The sequence below is a fragment of the Panthera leo genome, chromosome D2 (assembly GCF_018350215.1).
Source record: "Panthera leo isolate Ple1 chromosome D2, P.leo_Ple1_pat1.1, whole genome shotgun sequence".
Classification (NCBI taxonomy): Eukaryota; Metazoa; Chordata; class Mammalia; order Carnivora; family Felidae; genus Panthera; species Panthera leo.
The window spans coordinates 81931055-81950904 of NC_056689.1; the positions used below are offsets into that span (position 1 = coordinate 81931055).

The 19850-nt window shown below is 49.7% G+C and overlaps 2 protein-coding genes across 4 annotated transcripts in view; one reads left to right on the forward strand and one right to left on the reverse strand.

The window, feature by feature from the left end:
- The window catches only part of INSYN2A (inhibitory synaptic factor 2A), a 58107-nt gene extending 54428 nt beyond the window's left edge, over window positions 1-3679 (reverse strand). The window contains exon 1 of the mRNA XM_042909104.1: window positions 3609-3679. The gene's annotated coding sequence lies outside the window, so the exon portion shown is untranslated. The remainder of the gene's footprint in view (window positions 1-3608) is intronic.
- Window positions 1-19850, forward strand: part of DOCK1 (dedicator of cytokinesis 1) — a 521064-nt gene that overhangs the window by 270935 nt on the left and 230279 nt on the right. The gene's annotated exons all lie outside the window — the stretch shown is intronic.

Below are 19850 nucleotides of genomic sequence, written 5' to 3' on the forward strand. Positions count from 1 at the left end.
AATTGAATTTGGCACCAGGACATGTGTCCTGAAGTTATGGTTTCTCTTACTCTGAGAGGTATGATTCTTGGTTGCTTGGAGACACTTCAGTGCCTCTGGATCTGAGGCAGATACAGTATAATACATGGTCCACAGGTTCGAACCTGTACTTTGTATGGGTTGGCGTTTAACGTGAGATGACGTCTCAACAGTTTGTTTGTATGAATCCCGGCAGGGTCCCCACAACTTGGTACCAATCCACTCCTCTGACCTTAATACATAAGATGCGCAACTTTTAAAGTAAATGGACTATGGTGGCTCAGTCGGTTAAGCATCTGACTCTTGATTTTGGCTCGGGTCATGATCTCACGGTTCATGGGATTGAGCCCCATTAAGAGCGCATGGCCTGCTTGGGATTCTCTCTCTCTGCTCCTCCTCTGCTTGCGCACGTGTGTGCGTTCTCTCCCAAATAAATAAACTAAAAAATAAATGGATGAAAAATTATGATGTTTTACTATGTTTATGCTATAAGTGAGCTCAAATATCGAAGAAAGGCTTATCCAAATGTTTGTATGCGAATTTCACGGTAATAAAAAGTGTTGTCATGTAATATCAATCATATTAAATTTTCCTTTAAAATATTGAAGTCGCTCCATAATGTTATGAAATATTAAAATCAAATATGTGAGGAGGCTGAAAAGGATCTGCTTCATAAATTATGTCAGCTAATTTTGGGCTGGAAGCGAAGGTCTCAATGGAATTACGGTGGGGAAGGGTCCTTCACATTTATGAAGGAACTGTTGAAAAAAGATGCCAGTTTTGTTTGGGGAACCCTAATAACCTCCCTTTCTCCCAGATGACTGTGGTTTGCCTCAAATAGACATGCTTTTTTTGGTTAACCACCGGATCGGTTACGTAGCAGCCTTGACGTGTTACCTGCTCAGGTGTCTGGTGGGCTGGTCCAGAGCTCCAGGATACCAAATCCCCACTGCCCCTGCCCCTGCCTTCCTCCGTGGATGCTGGTCCGTAGACCCATCGCTGTGCCGTCTAGCTGTGATTTCTTTATCGTCATTCCGCGGGAAGTAGCCTGTCCCCAACAGTAACTAATCTCCTCATACAAGAGAGCTCAGTAGTTGCTGCTGTAAATGAGACAGCCATGGGTTGGAACAGCCAGGAGAATACAAATGTCTAGCTAAGTGAACGCATCTGTCCAGCTGGTCTGCTGTGATCAACTGTTCTGAGAATCATTTTTATTTTCTGACTGCTTGTTTCAATGTGTAGGAGTCTTCCTGGTAGACTGATGCCTTTCATGCACAAGCCTTTCAGTTACGTGCTTGTTTACTTGCATTTTTTTTTTCTTGATCGAGGGAAAAACAAGACAAAAATCCTGTATTCTGCCATGGGGAAAACAATTGTGGCAGAACAGAGAAGCCCCCCGGGTAAACAGAGTAAGAAGGGTATCTAACTTTCCACGGGGCTTTTTGGAAGCGATGTGTGCAAAGCCTGGAACTCTCCGGCTTCTGCCTTCTTCGCCTATTTCTTAACCAGTATTTGTGCTCGTCAATCGGATAATGGGCCTGATTGAAGTAAAAGCTCCAAGTCCTAACCACAGTAACAAAAAATGAAGTCGTGACAACTGTAGGAAGTTCAAAGGCATACTCTGCGTTTCAAGGGCATCCTGTCTTTAAGCAGAGGTCTTTCATTTGGCTAAAGAAATTAAACAGAATCCTTCTGTCTTTAAGGAAATGGTGAATTGGGTGAAGAAAAGCCCACACTCTCTGTAGCTAGCATAATTTATGCAAAATCATGCAATTAGCGATAGCTGTGCTAGACATTTTTTATCCACATGCGCCTCCAATAAAACCGTCATGAGTAGCAGTGCCACCTAATGTAAGTAGTAAACATGGGTAGTAAATTACTAATATCTGGTGAGGCATGCAGATCGCAGGCCTTCCATTTTTCCTTTGAGATGCTTGTGCCCATTTGCTAATCATTCTTGCAACAACAACAACAACAACAACAACAACAACAACAACAAAGAGGCAAGGATAAATATGAACTTTTCTTTGGAAAGTAACATTCAACAGGATATGAATGCAATAAATAGCACAACGTGAATAGTACAAACCAGCACTTTCCGCCTCTGCAAAGTGAAACGATGGTTACTTTCTGCTCGCTCTGTGGCATAAGCTTAACAACGTTAGAGCACTTTCATACATGTACGACTCGTTGGGAATGGCCCAGGTCAGGTGATTTGGGTGGGATTTTTCAGTCAAGTCCCCTTCGCTCTAACCTTGACGGTCCCCCACTGGCGTGTGGAGAGGTAACCCCTAGCCAGTCCCTGTCCGAGGGAAAACCTCCCAGCGCGTGGACCCGACCCTCTGCTAGTCTGAGCTGTAGTCCTGTGAAATGCTAGTGTGCGTTGGTAGCCAAGGCAGGGCTAGCCCAAAGTTCCTTCCCACTCTGGCCAGTTCACCTCAGGATGCTTCCGCAGGATTTAAGCGCCTAAGCAGACAAGGTCATATTAAACTGCTCTACTGCCTTCTCTGGCTCCAGCCCCCAGGCACAGACCTGCGGTGGGAAAGGGGTCGGGGCAGAAGCCCTGCTCTGTAGATGAGCCAAAAAACACCTACTTTCTCCCCTATTTACTCCAGAGGCGCCTCTCCTCCCCCACTCCTGGCATCCCCTTATCGCCAGCTCCATCTGCCCATGGCATATTTCTGGGTAGTAGAATGCTGAGGTCACAAGGACAGGTTCTTCATCCCGGCGCTGGAGACGCCAGCTGGGAACCCTGAGCATGAACCAGCAAGACGCAGACTCTCGCTCTTGACTTTGGGCTCCAGGCGCTGCCCCGGCCCCGGGCCGGCCCGCGGGCACCCTCCTCCCTCTTGCCCTCGCCCGCCAGCAAGCTCGCTTGCTCGCTCGCTCGCTCTGCAGCATTGGTTGGTTTCCCACGCCTGTCCCGGGCTGACACGGGATGCCGCGCACCCCGAAGGCCCGCGGGCACCGACCCGGGCCCGCGGCCCCGCGAAAGTGCCAACCCGAGCGAGCCCTGGCGCCACGGGAGGAAATGGGCATTTCACGTGGGCATCTGCCTTCGCTCCCGCTCGCTCCTCTCCTTCGCGGCCGGAGTCAGGGCCCTTCTGCTCGGACTTATCCCCACCCCACCCCCCACCCCCGCCCCGAAGTTAATCAGCCGTACTTGCCAGTTCGCTTTAGTTTGGAAAATACTTAAACACCTCGAAACGTTCCGGGGACGCGGCCGCCCGCGATCCCCCAGTTCTGCCTGGCCAGGGCTCTCGGGCGCTCAGGAGGCTGTGGCGTTTGTCTAGAACCGACAGCGTAGACATGCAGCCCCGCTCCTCCCAGGCCGTCGCCAAAGTTGCCAGACGCCCCTCGGCGACCCGGCCGCGCCAGATGCAGTTGCATAACCTCGCCCGCCGCCCGGTCCGCTCCTGGCTGCACCGGCGCGTCCTGGCCCCGGGAGCCGCCGAGTCCCCGGCGAAGCCCGTTTGGGGGCGAGTGCGAGCGCCCGACCGGGGTCGGCGGCCGTCCGAGCGGTGCTCTGCCCGCGGCCAAGTGCAGCGGGCGCCGGGGCGCGGGAGGAGGGCGCGCGGGGCTCCGCTTACCTTCCGCTGCTTACAGATAAGTCGAGGTCGGTGCGGCGCCTGGCTCGGGCATGTCTCGCCGCGGACCCGGGCGAGCCTGGCGCGGCGCGGAGCACTCCGGGCAGGGCATCCGCGGCGAGGCTCGCCGGGCTCGCGCGGGGGAAGGCTCGGCTCCGGGGACTCGGCCGGCTGCGCGCCCGCCGCCCGCCCCCTCCACCGCCTCCGGCCCGGCCCGCCCGGCCCGGCCGGCCCCCGCGCCGCAGCTCGCGTCCGGCCCGGCTCAGCGACGCGCGCGGGGAGGCAGCGGCTCGGCCGGCTCCGGGGACGCCCGCGCGTTCGCTCGCTGGCGGCGCGGCGGAGCCAGCCACAGCCACCCGGCGCCGTGCTCCTCCGATGTCCTCATTTACTGCAATTGTCTTCGGCGAGATCTCGGAGCCGGGGCTGGCAGGCGGGGGCGGAGAGGGGGAGGGAGCGGGAGGGAAGTCCTTGCAGCCGCCCCCGGGTCCCCGCTACTCCGCGGAGCCCGGCGGCCGGAGGAGAGGGCGCCGGAGCCGCGCGCCCGCCGCCTGTGCGCCCGGCTGGCACCGAGGCGGGCGGAGCCCCGGGCCCCGCGGGGCGGGGGCGGGGGCGGGGGCGGGGGCGGCGCGGGGCCCGGCGGGCCGCGTGCGCGGGGTGGGCGATCCGGAGGGAGCGGGGCGGGAGGGAGTGGGGGAGCCCCCGCCCGCCGACGCCCGAGCCCGAGCCCGAGCCCGAGCCCGAGCCGGAGGAGGAGGTGGAAGGAGCCGCCGGCGGCTGCCGCCTGTGCGCGGGGCTCCACCGCGGCGCGTCCTCGGGGTTTCTGGGCTGCAGGCGGCGCTGCGCGGCCCGGGAACTTGTTGAGTCTACCCCCCAGCCGCCTCCGGAGCAGCCGGAGGGCGGGGGACCCGGCGTTTTCTCTCCCGGGAGGGGTGGCTGGGGTCCCCGCGCGATGGCTGCCGGCCCTGCCAGTGGGCCCAGCCCCGCGGGGCTTTGAAATCCCGGAGCTCGGGAAGGGGGGCGGGGAGGGGGCTTGGGCGGCTGCCCCCTCACCTGGGGATGGCTGCCTAGTGGAGGCCAGGGTCAGGGGCGTGCTTCCTGGAGGAGTCCACCCCGGGGTCAGCCTCTCTAAGCGGAGGCCGACAGGCAGGCCAGCTGTGAGAGTTGAGGACAGAAGGGGGAGTGCCCTCTGGGTCTGTTGCCCACTGACATTAGGAACACTCCAGAGCTGGCGGCAGGGCCGCTCCTGATCGAAACCCCCCTCCCTCCCTGACACACACACCACCGGCCTGCAGATGCCACAGGGTATGTGTTGCTTTTGTTCCAGGGCAGAGTTGAGCTCACTTGGGGAGGAAGCCGGCAGGGATGCACGAGGAGGTATGCCCCACCCCTTCAACAAAGCCGCCAGATCCACCAGTGTGGTGGGGGGTGGGGGGGGGGGTGGGGGGGTGGGGGGGGGTGGGGGGGGTTCTTCTGAGCTTTTCCTGGCAGACCCCGGTTGGTGCCTGGGCCTGGGACTAAGAAGCCAGCTGGCCGCAGGTCTCCTGGCTCCCCCAATTTTCACAGGCTTGGGGCTTGAAGTTCATTCTTCTCGAATGTACTTGAGAGTGGCCACGTTCATGAGTGTATTTCCCAAGAAAGGGCAGACAAATGGTGGATCCAAGGGCAGCGACATGCTTCGGGGGGGGGTGGGGGGGAGATGGGAGGACTGGAGGGAAAGTACCTTCGCGGCCTCTTCAGACGTAGGTGCAGGTGTGCACGCCTCTGCCTGTGCATCCTGGAGTCCCGGCCTCAGCCCCAGCCCTATGCCTGGGACCCAGCGTTTGCTACTCCCTTGTTCCTTGAGCTGGAGTGAGCCTAGCATCATGCTTAACACGGTATCTGTTCTTTATAGATGGCTCTACATGAGATGCTTCATTTGTCTCTATGTGGTGCTTGGGGCATTGTGTCCCAACATTCCAGGAGAAAGATGACCTAAAACCTCCTCGTTTCCCTTCTTACCTCTCAGCCTCCTTTGGGACACAAGTCTCCGGTCCTTTGGCATCCGGAGGTACCCAGGAAGGGAGTCCTGAACCTGTGACTCCAAACTCTGCCCACTCACTGCTTTTATCATCTTTTCTTACTCCCCATCCCGAGTTTCATTTTCAGCCTGTTTACTTCTCTGGCCGGCCCACGGTGCTGCTGAGAGCCGGCTGGAGACATGTGCTAGCAGATACATGAACCGCCCGGGGACCCGTAACCCGCTGCTCTGCCTGGAAGGGACCTGATGTTGGGCTGTGTCGGACTTGGGGGACCTAAGATGCCAGGTGGGAGGGATCATTGCCACGGATCGCGCCAGTGTAATTCCCCTGGGGATGTGCTGTCGTTATTGCAGGCCCAGTATTTCTCCCAGTGGTCCGGGTAGCTTTCTGTAAATCTTGCTTTATTGCTAATCCATAAAATCGAAATCTGCCTTCCATCTCTTAAACATGTCACTGTAAATAAAACTACCAGGAAATACTGAAATTGTGCTGGTGGTAATGGACAGCTAAAGTTTTAGGGGCCATGAGTGAAAACAGATAAACATGAATGCATGCACGGGAGGATGGGACGGAACCACGGGGGGCAGTGTGAGCCGGCAGGAAGAAGGCTCCAGGGACGGTGTTATTTGAGATCCACATGGTGTGTAATTCTAGGAAGAAAATGGAAAACTGTAATTGGCAGGTTAGAAAACCCACTTATATGAAGAAGTGAGTTTAATGAACTTCTTCGTGTCATCAAGACTACCTTTAGGTGCTCAATTGTCTAGGAAATTCATAGTTGTTTTTCAGTTATTCAGATCACCGGTATTCTCCCTCTTTTTTGAAGTAGGAAACCGTCGGTCTGCTGTGTTTCCTAATTGCAAATCTCCACACATCAGAAATGTAAATACTGACGAAAGCTTGTTTCACCATACCTCTGCCTGTGGAGGTTCTACACGGGTGAGGTTAATGGGTCATCATGTTCTAATCTTTAAAGCGAACACTGTGCCAGAGGCTGGCTCGGGAGACCTGGGCCGGGGAGGGGGGTGGGGATTCAGCATCTTGCAACCTCCAGCCCCCGACTGTTATTTTTTACGGATGAGACATCTGTGTTTTTTAGGGTCTAGGATGAGTTGTTATGTTCACTTCTCGTGGGAAAAGAATTAAAGTTGCTAGAGAGTAGATTCATTTTAGGAATCAATTAGGGAAAAATTGGTTTCTTGCATTTCCCTTCCGATTTTTTGCTGAGAAAGATGGACTTGCAAAGGGAAAAATAGCTCCTTTTAAAGTGGGATTTCCTGAAGCAGAAGGACCCGGAAAATAAAGAGACAAGATGGTACGAGAGAGATGACTAAGAAAATAGTCGAGTCTCTCTTCTTTATAGAAGAGAAGAAAATAGTCGAGTCTTTCTTCTCTTCTTCTTGTCAGTGTGCAGGTGTTGTGCAGAGGGTAGCTGGATTCCAGCCCTCCCGTTGAGTAAGTTACGAGGTCTCAATTTCCACATTAGAAAAGACAAGGATATACAGGCGTGCGTGGGCGGCTCTGTCTCTTGGGCGTCTGACTTTGACTCAGGTCATGATCTCACGGTTCGTGAGTTCGAGCCCCGCGTCGGGCTCTGTGCTGACAGCTCAGAGCCTGGAACCTGCTTCAGATCCTGTGTCTCCCTTTCTCTCTGTGCCGTCCCCAGGTCATGTGCGCGCTCTCTCTCTCTCTCTCTCTCTCTCACAAATGAATAAACATTAAAAAAAAAAAGACAAGAGTATACAAATCAGAGATGTACTCGGATGTTTGGCACAGTTTCGTCCATCCAGTTCCAAACTGGAGATTACTCAAACACGTGTCAAAAGTAGGATAGGTAACAATTCCTGGGTTTACTCATGCAGTAGACTACTATACAGCAAGGAAAAAAAGTGACAGCTGATGTGTGCAGCAATGCCAACGACAGTCACAAACATGATGCAGAAGAAGCCAGACGCGACAGTATATGTCATAGGATTCCATTTAAATGAAGTCTCAGAATACAAAGGAAAATAAAACAGTAGAACGGTGGTTCCCTTTGCCCTGGACCACACTACCTTCTGTGGTGCTGTGTTATTCATATATTGAGATAGGTCGTTGCATACTTGATACAGATGGGAAAATTAATCGAGATGCCCTCTCTCTCTCTCTCTCTCTCTCTCTCTCTCTCTCTCTCTGTCTCCTTTTTTTTTGAGTAGGCCTCCTTTCTGTCTGGGTATAAGCATTGCCTTTGCAGTGTCGATACACGTACTCCCCTAATCTACCCCTTTAAATGAATTGGATTATCAGTCAGTGAATTTCACTTGATTTATTGCTAATCCACAAAATTGCTGAAGCCACGTTGTCTCCAAAACCCAAGGTAAGAGAGAAGTGTCTGCAAACGTAGTGCTGTTCTGGATGAGACTTCTTGCATAGCTTTGTACGGGAACTTAGGTTTTGGGGAGTCTCGTACCGAGCATTTGTCTGGCTCTCGGATGCAGCCATGATGGAGTTCGCTTTGGAAATGATTTTCATACCTCGTCCTTTAATGTTCTAAGTGACTCTGTCGGGTGAGTCCGTGTCTGTGATGGCAGGTTCCGTCCTTCAGTTCAGAAGCTACAGTAACAGACCAACTGTGCTCAACCCCAACAAAGGAGAGGTAACTCGGGTCGGCCTGAACCTGGAGGGGAGAGATCAGTAACGTCAGGATGCTTTGCTCTTCTCTTTCAAGAACAAGACTTCATGCTCAAAGGGTCTCCAGCCAGACCTCCTCTTTTGCCTAGAAGACTTGCGAGATAGCCCTTCTGAATCGTTTCCTTTGTCATTTGCTGCTCAAGCATTTACTCTCTGCTTTCTGGACTGGCTTTCTGAGCAACGGAGTCTCCCTCTGTGTAAAGCCCCAGGCCTGTGGCTGTCCCATTGTCCTGGCAACAAAGCTGTGTTTCCTCCCGGTGGGAAGCAGAGCTGTGTCTCTGAAGTGCGGGTCCGTGCCCCAGGGACCCTCCCCACCCGGAATTTCTTTTCCTTCCGTGATGAGCGACAGAGATGGTTTGTTGGCCTGGAATACAATTTGGTTTGGCACAACTGAACATCACACAGATTAGTTGAAATCCCTGGTTTTCTATTATGCGTCATTGTGAATCTCATTTATCTGTAGGAAATGGAATGGTTCTATTTTTCAAGGGAACAAAGGTGGCTGTAGGTTTCCTTTACCACATGGTACCACAGAGGCAGTGGTATTTAGAGATAGTAAAGAGGAGACACGTGCTTCTGGCTCGCTCCCTTCTTTCCACCCTAAACTCCCTCATTTTTAGGGCTCTGATCGAATCCAAAGGCTTTTGCCACCCCTCAGTCAGTTCCTGCCCCTTGTTGCCTGTGGGTGGATAGGCCCAGAAAATAAGCACGTGGCCTGCATTTTGCTGCCTGTGGTTAGTGGGGGTGCTGGGGTCTGTGGGGGTTTTGATTGTCCTGGTCTGACCTACTGGGGAGCCAGCCTCCTCCTCCATATGAGTAGATGGCTAAGGGGCTTTTCTGAATCCCTTCTGGTGACACCAGCAGCTCTTTGAGCTGGCCGACGGCAGCCCCTCATGTAGCAGGTAATGTGTCAGGCCCTAGAATGATACCTTGGAGCAGAATTAGGTCAAGAAGGGATAAAAATTGCTTTCAGATTCCAGTGTCTGCTCTGCTAATCTACTTTGTCGGTGTCAAGACTGTTGACGGCCCTTCCACAGACCGTCTGCCCCGGTGCATGCAGGGCCTCTGCCAGTTTCGGTGGGCACCGCGGGGAGGCGTCGGGTGCTGCACGGCGCGTGCGGGGGGCTGGGTGCTGACTCGTACAGGTGTTTCTCTGCCCTCCGTCCGCACCTGAGCTTTGCTCGCACTGACGGCGGGACGGGGGCAGGGGGAAGGAGAGGAAAGCGGAACCCTCCTTGTTGCAGTCTTGTCCTTCCCAAGGCCTGTTTGACGGTGGTGAGGGGCCACCGTGGTTGTAGAACACAAGGCACAGGTACGCTGCCCAGGTTCTGTCTCCTCTGCTCACGGTACCACCATGAAACTGTTACATTGTGGGCACCGGGAAAGAACAGAAACGTTGAGTAGTTTCTCCAAGGTCACACAGGTAGGAAGGGACGAAGCCTGGATTCGGGTCCAGTTCTGCCGGATGCCTCAGTGTAACACTGCCCGCTCAGGTTTATTATTTTGATACGAACTTGAGCGTTGCCCAAGAACACGCGTTATATAAGTCAGTGTTACTCTAAGTTACTGGGTGCGACTCAGACATTATGGCCCTAATTAAGAATGTCGTTAACTGGTGGTATCCTCTCCTGGTACTTGCCCGGCCCTAAGCAGCACCTTGTACCTGTGTCCAGAGAGGAACACCTCCCTTCGGGCGCTCGTGGCATTAGCAGGGCTCTCTCATGGGACAGATCCTGACTAGAAACGTTAACTGCTAACGCAGGCATCTCATAAAGCAGATAATGCGTCTGGGCTGACCAAAGAATGTCTTTGAGCGGGTGTTCTTTTGCCTTTACTAGCCGTGCCTCATCACTGTGTCACTTCTACTTTTATTTTTAAGTGTATTTATTTATTGGGGGGGGGGGAGTGCGCACGCGAGTGGGGGAGGGGTAGAAAGACAGAGAATCTCAAGAAGGCTCCACACCGCCACCATGGAGCCCGACGCGGGGCTTGAACCCACGAACTGTGAGATCACGATCCGAGCCGAAGTCAAGAGTCAGACCCTTAACTGACTCAGCCACCTGGGCGCCTCTGTATCCATTACACTTTGAAGTCAAAACAGTCCTTGGAACAGCGATGTACCAAAATCGTGTCACATTTGGATAGCACCTGCTGCTTGTCCGATATAATTTCAATATCGTCACATGTTTTTTCCTTCATCGAATAACAGTTGTTGGCATTGTCCATCACAATATATATATTCCATATATACCCCACAAAAAACATTTCAGATCCTTTTGGTGCCAGTGGTTGTGACACAGTATTACTTGGGTTTTTTTATTTATCCTAAACAACCCACTGGTGCTTTTGTCACTGGACTTGAGACGTGTTGCTCAGTATTGTGGCTCATGGACGACGTGATCGCAAACTACTGCTGTACGTTGGAAAGCAGGCATTTTGTTTTTGATTTCTTTTAACACTTATTTATTTTTGAGAGAGAGAAAGAAAGAGAGACAGAGCACAAGTGGGGAGGGGCAGAGAGAGAGAGACACACACACACACAGAATCTGAAGCAGGCTCCAGACTCTGAGCTGTCAGCACAGAGCCCGATGTGGGGCTCGAACCCACAGACTGTGAGATCATGACCTGAGCCGAGATCAGACGCTTAACTGACTGAGCCACCCAGGCGCCCTGGGCATTTTTTTAAAATTTTTTTTTAATGTTTATTTATTTTTGAGACAGAGAGAGACAGAGCATGGACAGGGGAGGGGCAGAGAGAGAGGGAGACACAGAATCTGAAATGGGCTCCAGGCTCTGAGCTGTCAGCACGGAGCCCGACGCGGGGCTCGAACTCACAGACCATGAGATCGTGACCTGAGCCGAAGTCGGACGCTCAACCGACTGAGCCACCCTAGGCGCCCCTGGGCATTTTGGTTTTAAATGCCAAGTTCCAAATGGGAAGAATATAGAATTTTAAAAGAATCTCGAGTTACGTTTGATGACCTCTAAGGTCATACACAGAATTTCAGTTCCATCTTTTTTTATAGACAATTCTTTTTTTTTTCATTTCATTGAATCCTTGGAGAATTAAATAGGTCATCACTTCAATTCCACTCCACTGTAGAGTTGCAGGTCTCCCGTTTCCTCTTTGCCTAATTTGTGTTTTGGCGCATTCTGGAGCTTTGTTGAGCTCTAAATGTACGCGCTGCCTTCGACCTCACTTCGCTTCTGGCTTGCCTTTCATTAATGCTAGTGTCCCTTCAACTGATGTTAAAGCAGTCATCAAAAACATATTTTGACACATTTCTTACACAATTTTCATTTTCTCTGGGATTTCAAGAAAAGCAAGACATTTAAATGTTGCTCAGTAGTCTTTTTTTTTTTTTTGAAGGGAACATGTTTTAAAGTTTATTTAGTTTTGAGATAGAGAGGATTTTTTACGTTTATTTATTTATTTTGAGAGAGAGAGAGAGCAAGCAGAGGAGGGGCGGAGAGAGACAATCCCAAGCAGGCTCCTCACTGTCCGTGCAGAGCCCGACGTAGGGCTCGATCTCACATACCGTGCAATCATGACCTGAGCCGAAATCAAGAGTCAGATGTTGAACCAACTGAGCCCCCCAGACGCCCCTGCTCAATAGTCTTTCTTAAATACAAAGCCAGTGCTCACTGATCACTGTTCACGTGGTTAGATGTGCACATGTGGTACACATGTCACAATTTTCTCTGATCTCTGCACCCAGTGATCACCGCTCAGTGGCAGGTCCCCTCCCATCCCTGGAAGGAGAACTCCGAGCCGTCCACAGGCCTCCTGAAGCTGGAAGAGGGAAGTGTCTTGATATCCCAGAACATTTCATGTCAGTGAGGGAGGAAAGTCATGTAGAGCTTTTCCCCCACTGTGTTCACTGGTGGACTCTTCTGTTAAAAGAAGAAACTTTCTTCTTTTAAGAAGGCGCATGGGGCGCCTGGGTGGCTCAGTCGGTTAGGCGTCCGACTTCGGCTCAGGTCATGATCTCGTGGTCCGTGGGTTCGAGCCCCGCGTCGGGCTCTGTGCTGACAGCTCAGAGCCTGGAGTCTGTTTCAGATTTTGTGTCTCCCTCTTTCTCTGACCCTCCCCTGTTCATGCTCTCTCTCTGTCTCAAAAATAAATAAATGTTAAAAAAAAATTAAAAGAAGAAGAAGAAACTTGAAAATCAGTGTTTTTTTTTTTTTTTTTTTTTTTTTTTTTTTTTTTTTTAAATAAACTGGAGATGTGAATTTGGAGATCGTCACCAAAAAGATGGAAGAACATTAGCAGAAAAATCCATTACTCCGTGTAAAATTTAAAGGAAATCTTAATTCATTTTATGGGTGAACCCCAAACAGAATTCGGTAAATAATAAAATGCTCAGCTGGGGGTAAGCCATAAAGAGGGTACAAGACACTGTGACAGTTGAGGCCCTAAATGGCTGGTTTGGGCCATGGTTCCACATGTCGTCATTACATGTGAGTTGTCCTCTCTCGGCCCGTTTAATGAGATCTCTCTGCCCATTTAATGCGGATCACTTTGCCCCATTTGATCAGCCTGAGCAAATGTAGAATTACCCCTTCATTAGGATGTCTTGGAATAGGACCCTTGTGCCCTCAAGTTCTAGTCGAAAATGAACTTTATTGATGATTTGTTTTGTTCGCTGAGTGCAAATATGAAAATGAAGAAATTCATTTTAATGGTACCTTTTCTCCCCCTTCCCAGCAAAGTAAATATTGTCACATGAAATTGCTGATGATACTTCTGAGTCCCTTCAAATAAGACTTGTGATTCATTCACACCATGAAAATAGTAAAGAGCCAACAGCTTCACCTGCAGTTTCATAAGTTATTGGCTCTTTCCTTTTTGGTCCCTGGGTGTTAATGAACATTTTCACTTCTGGAACTTTCTCTGCTCCGACCCCAGCAAGGACCAGGAACGAGGGTTCTGGCTGTCTGGTTCAGGCTCTGGGGTTCAGCCCGGGCAATTCCATGTTCAGGCTCTGCTGTTGTGGGCAAATGGGCAGAATGGCATTTGAAATTTTGGACAGCCTTTCGTAAGAAAATAGGGTACCCCCTCCTGGGTGCATAAGTGGCCTGGGGCAGATGCCACACCGTTGAGCCTATAGCTTTCCCAAGAATTGGTTTCCTTTTGTACCTCAGGCATGTGCAGAGTGCGGTTTTGAATTCTTGCTCTTCTGATGGAAATGCATACTTTGTTCGTACTTAAAGGACATTTTAAAACATTGCTGAAGTGAAATCAGCGTAAGGTGTGAGGCATGTGACAAGTGTTGAAACGCGGCTGATGTTCGCCATGAAATTTAAATAAGCCGTGCTAAAGCAGAAATAATATCTATGGACCATGTAAAATGCAAAGATCTCCTGTAGACTTGCCTATTCTTTATTTCTTGACAAGCATGCATAATCTCTACATTTGCATACAGAATAGAATCAATATTTTTAAAGTTATCCATTCAGGGGTATAACTCACTTTAAACACACTCCTTGTATGGAAAGTATGGCTTAGCAACAGGTCAGCTGTAAGGTTGCCCTTTAACAAATGCTTATTTGGAATAAGGCTTCCTTCAAATAATCGCTGCCTCTCATGCTCTTACGGGGATCGCTGGTCAAAAATGACTACATACATGACTTCATAGGCTTGCGTCTCCCACCGTGTGTTCTTGTACATCGTGCATGTAGGAATGCACGTATACGCTGGCAGTTTCCGAAATTGTGTGGATTTCTGCACGTGTTCCACAAGTAAGGTGGTCTGGGCGTGATTAAGGCTGCCAGCGCAGGACGCGGGCTCTCTCTCTGTTTGCTAAAGTCTGCTTCTAACACCTGGGTGGCATTTTCTCAGGAGAAGCCAGAGCTCAGAAAATAAAGAAGGCAACGTATCTCCCAAAGAGCCAGGCACCGTACTTGGTGCTGTGCACATTTTTCTCTTATTTTCATCTGCTGAGCAATGTTAAGATGTACTAAGCCATGGAATCTCACCTGATAGGTAAACTGAAGGACTGGTTGTATAGGTCGTGCGAAGGAATCGTGGAACATTCCTAGCCAAAACCTCTTTTCAAAAATTGGAATACACTCATGTTCTCTTCTTAGTAGGTCTATAGATCTTGTCCCGTGTGACTCTGTTTATTTCTGTTTTACAATAACCAACACTGTGCTCTCCCCGATATAAATATAATAGACCCTTGGACAATGCGGGTTTGAACTTACATGTGTATTCTTTTTTTTTGATAAATAAAATGCTATAAATCTATGTTCTCTTCCTTCTGATTTTCTTAGTAACATTTTCTTTTCTGTAGCTTGCGTTATTGTAAGAATACAGTAGCTAATACATATAACATGTGAAATATGTGTTAATTGGCCGTTTATGCTATTGGTAAGACTTCCGGTCACCAGTAGGCCGTTCATAGTTCAGTTTTTCGGGGGTCATAAGTCACATGCAGACTTTCCCCTGCAGGGACGTCACTACCCCACATCCCTGCATTGTTCAGGTTCTGACTGCAGACTTACTGGCTCATGAAATATTTTCTTTGAAGTGTATGCTAATTTCCTCTGGATAAAAGACTAGTCTTGGCACCTCAAGTCCCATCCTCCAGGAAGTGCAGGCAGGTGTGGGGTACGATCTTTCCTCCGTAACTATTTTTACACTCTGGACCTTCGTGGAGAAATAGAAAAACACTACCACATCCTCATTCTCTAGTTTCGTTGAGCTAAGTCCGTTTATACCAGTCGGTTCTTCTGTGCCGGTCATGGTTCTAGAGCTCTTACATGAATTACCACCTTAATGGTCCTAAAATCTCTGTAGATCTAAGTGCCATTATCAGCACCATTTGTCAGATGGGGAAAGAAGCAGGGGAGGTCAACAAATGTGACCACGTAAGCTGGGAATCTTCCATAGAAGCCACTACTGAGAAGTTGTGAAGGATTAAGAATGGACTCCGAAAGTGTCATGTAACAATGCAACTTCCGGTGAGGCAAAACATAGATAGATTTTGCACTTGTTTGTTTTTTCACTTGTACCTGGATGAACCAATGCCATTTCATTCCAGGTCTTTTGTGAGACCTGGAATTACCATATCCTTTTCCCAGGAAAACAGAAAAGCATTCATTCTTGTACATGTTGGAACATGGATGAGTGTCACATTTTGGCATTGCCTTTAGAGGCAAGTGACTCTACCACCTAATTATTGACGGGAGGAATAGTTTATAGCAGCGGTTGTAAACTTCTTCTCAGAGAGTTATATAATAAATATTTTCAACTTTGTACGTCATGCAATCTCTGTTGTGAAAACTCCTCTCTGCCATTGAAGCAGGAAACAGCCATAGAAAATAGGTAAACAGTGCATGTGGCTGAGTTCCAATAAAACTTTATTCGTAAAACCAAGGGGTGGGTCAGATTTGCCCCATGCTGTAGTTTGCTGGTCCCCGGTTTATAGCATAAGTCCTTCTGAAGAATTTGGCTTCCATATGTAGAACCCAATTTTAAGGATGAATTAATAAAGCACTTGATTCATCATGGGAAACTGTTTTTGTTTTTGTTTTTTTTCCTTTTTCTTTGCATATATGCCAGATTCTAGGAAACCTGCCTGAATCGAAATTTGGGCAGAATTAGGTCAGTATATTCTATCAAAGATTACTTGTGGTGAGGGGTATGGTGATGGAGTTGTGTGTCTGTTTTTGAGTAACGATAACTGCCTGCCTCAAGATTCACATCCTTGGAAAAATAGAAAAAAACCCAGACTGGGAATGGTAACATCTTTGTCATTGTGTGCCAGAAGAATTTTGCTTTGCCAGTTATGAGAATACTCTAGTTATTGGAACTAAAAATGCAGTAGTCTCTTCAAAGGGAAAGCCGTGTATGTTGGGGGTGGTTGCCATTCTGTGGTTCCCCCCGAGAAAACACTATATAAGTCAAGACAAGACAATACTGAACAGTTAATATTGGATTTTCATCTCTGGCTGATTTATCTAAGTGCTTCGTGAAACCAAATGGAATATCTTTGCTGTAGGCTTTTAATACTGGAGCTTTTATGGTGACTGATGTATCGTTGTTTGTTTCGACAGCTTCCAAGCAATGGAGATGAATAGTTAAGTTTCTGTAATTGTTCTTTGTACCCACATGAAAAATAATTATTAGCTTAGTACGAATTTTTCACAAAAGTGAGGATCAATAATCGGTCAAATATCGTTATTAATGTTCTACTTAATTCTTCAGATTAAATGTCATTAGGGAGCAAAGATCCCATGACCTGTACTTTTTTAAGCATGCCCAAAACGCGACATAGTGTCTTTTCACCCACTTGAATTTTTTGTCCATACTGTATCATCTGTTAGTACTTTGCAAATTCTCTAGAGACAACAGATACACTTTTAATTTAGTTTTCTATAGCAACATTTTTGTGTTGCCTGTCATTAGGACTGTGGAGCTCATTTATTAATTAAAATTAGTTCCTTGTGCATTGTGCCCTGATTTGCCAAGTGGTCGTTAATATAATCTCTCTTTGGCAATGGCCGTGTGTTTACCCAGCAACGAGAAGCCTAGCCTACCTTCATTTCTCTCAAGTGTGTTTAACTGAAAGAAGCATTTTAGAATTTATCTTCTCACTGCGTAACTCTTGGAAGCACTGAAATTCCCTTGAATATCCAGAGGCAGTTCTTTGGGTTTATACTTCGCTTCAGCCGACAGCATGTGGGAGCTTTGAGAACCGATGAGTCAGGATGTTTATCTCAGAGAAGTTAGGAGAAGGGTGAGCTTGCCTTTGGAGTTTAAGAATAAACAGGCGTGCACGTGCGTGCGTGCGCGCACGTTTGTGTGTATGTATGTGTGAGGGCTTGACTGGATTTTCATATAAGAAAAGAAAATCAGAGGTCATTTCGCACGGGAAGATCTCACTTAAGATTTTCTGAGGGTTGGAGAAAGCAGCAACGGCAAGTTGAAACTTTGGGGAGAGCGCAGCGTGGGATTGGGCAGATCCCGTGTCACCTTTGTCTCTTGGTGGACGCAAACGTGAGGCTGGGTGTCATCTCCCTGCCGGGACTGACGGTATGAGGGGGCACACCAGTGGAAGGTGGGCTTCACGGGGCCCAGCACATCCACTCTTCCTTTTTCCCTTGGTCAGAGCTGCCTTCGTTTTGAAATGATGGGTTTGGGAAATGCAAAAGTCGTATAAATGCAAGAAAGTGATTCACACCAGTGAGCGCTCCATCAAATAAGTTGTAAAAATAAATATGCCCCGCAACTGGGGCGATTAAGTCTTACACGTAGAATTTCTTGAAAGGACTTCTCAGAGACCCAGGCATCGCCGTGACACTCGTGAGCGGCTGTGGCCGCCTCCTTCTGTTCCCTATTCTTAAAAAAACTTTTTAATGTTTATTCATTTTTGAGAGACAGAGACAGAGCACAAGTCAGTGAGGGGCAGGGAGGGAGGGAGACACGGAATCCGAAGCGGGCTCCAGGCTCCAGGCTGTCAGCACAGGGCCCGACGTGGGGCTCAAACCCACGAACCGGGAGATCATGACCTGACCACAGTCAGACCCTTAACTGGTGAGCCCCCCAGGCGCCCCCTCCTTCCGTTCACTTGTGCTCCCAGCTAGGCAGAACCTCTGAGGACTTGACTTCAGCCGGGACCCACTCCCGAGTTCACCCGAGTAGGGCCTCAGGGTTTCAACGCCTGCTCTGCTGTTCTCCAAGGACAGGGAGACTTGCCTTAGCGGATCCACGCTGGGCTGCCGTGCGGCTGGTGGTGGAGTCCCTCCGACGCATTACCGTGCTGGGCCGGTCTTATTATCCTCATGTTTTCAATCAGGGGGGAAAAAAGAGAGAGAGAGAAAGAGAGAGAGAAGATTTCTATCTCCGCTTCTTGGTTCCCTCACAGTAAGAATGAAATTTTTTATGAAGTCTTAAATTTGGTGGTTATTGTCCCATTACCTAGAGAAACTACCGTAAAGACTCCATTCTGCTGCCATCCGACACGTGCCGCGGGCACCGTCAGCGCCCATAACGTGGCCCCAGCGCTCATCCCGGGAAGAACGGCCCCTGCTCGCCTCTGCAAACGACTCCCACAGAAGCCGTGTGGCACCGAGGAGGTGACAGGAGGCATTAGAGCCGCTGTAAAGGGACCCGTGCCTGAGAATTTCTTCTGAAGGAGGGAGGGACCTGTGCAATTGGCTGCTAATACAGTCAGGAGGGGCCTTTCTGTGATTACCAGGAAATAATCTCTCCGGTTGAGCTCAGGAAGCCAGACGCGCAAACCTACCACGAGCCAAGTCGGGCTGCTGCGTTTTCCTTCCTCCTCTGCTTCCTTGGCCCTTAATTCTGCCCTCTGTCACCGTGCACCTCAAGGCGCTCATGGCACAGGCCTTAGACCCTGTGGTGCCCTGGAAGCTCTTTGCTCTGCCCCTCCCGGCAGGAGCCAGGGCTGGTTGAGGTTAGGGCAGGATGACCTCTGCTGGTCTCTCTCTTTGTTTTCTTCCCTGAGGATTCCTCAGTACAGGAAGTTGAAAGCGTCATGCCAATTCTCTCCCTCTGCTGCCTTGTCCTAGGCACTCCTAAAATGTTTTGAAAGAGTGACGAAAAGCTCAGACTACTCTTGAGGCTCATTTCTGAATGTGACAGGGGCTTAATGGCTTCGTGCATTACAGCCAGCTCCCCCCCCTCCCCGAGTATCAGGCTGGGCCCCCTCCTAACCCTGTACACCCACCGCAGGAGGGGGCACTGGGGAGAGGGGGTTTGTGCGTCTCCTCTGTTGGGCAGGACGTTTCTCTTAATTTACTCAGTGGGTTGATAGTCGAGGGTCATAGGCAGATGGTATCAGATACTTAAAAAAAATGTTTTTTATTAATGTTTATTTTTGAAGGACAGAGAGGCAGAATGTGAGCAGGGGAGGGGCAGAGTGAGAGAGGGAGACACAGAATCCGAAGCGGGCTCCAGGCTCTGAGCCGTCAGCACAGAGGCAGACACGGGGCTCGAACCCAGGAGCCGTGAGGTCATGACCTGAGCCGAAGTCAGACACTTAACCCTGAGCCACCCGGGTGCCCCAGATGGTGTCAGATGCTTTAAGAGGAGAAACACTCCGGCCAGGGTGCTCCTGAGACTCACTGACCTTGGCAAAACCTGGATCTGTGTGTGTGGTTTTCTCTCTTCACAGAGGCGTGTGGAGTGACTATCCCCGCCTCCATCTGTGAATCTGGGATCTCGAGACATATCTCTGACCAGCATCTGGTCCCCCTTAGAGGACACTTTTATTACTGTCCTATTTGTCTCTGGCATTTAACAGCTTTTATTACTGAATTTTTAATGCATTGATTTTTTTTTTCCTAGTAGAAATGATTTCCTAGTAGAAATTACATAATTGGTCAAGTAAGAAAAGTTCAAACACCATAATTTCTATAAAAAACACATTCAAAAGCAATGCATGTCATTGGTGACAGAAAGATGGTGTAGCCAGCGACTGGCAGGGACCCTGTCGTCACCAGCCACCCCTAGGGACCCGGAATCCTCCCCGGGGATGGGGACGTGCCCTGAGATTACACCCTGTGGCCGGGAACATTGACCCTTTCC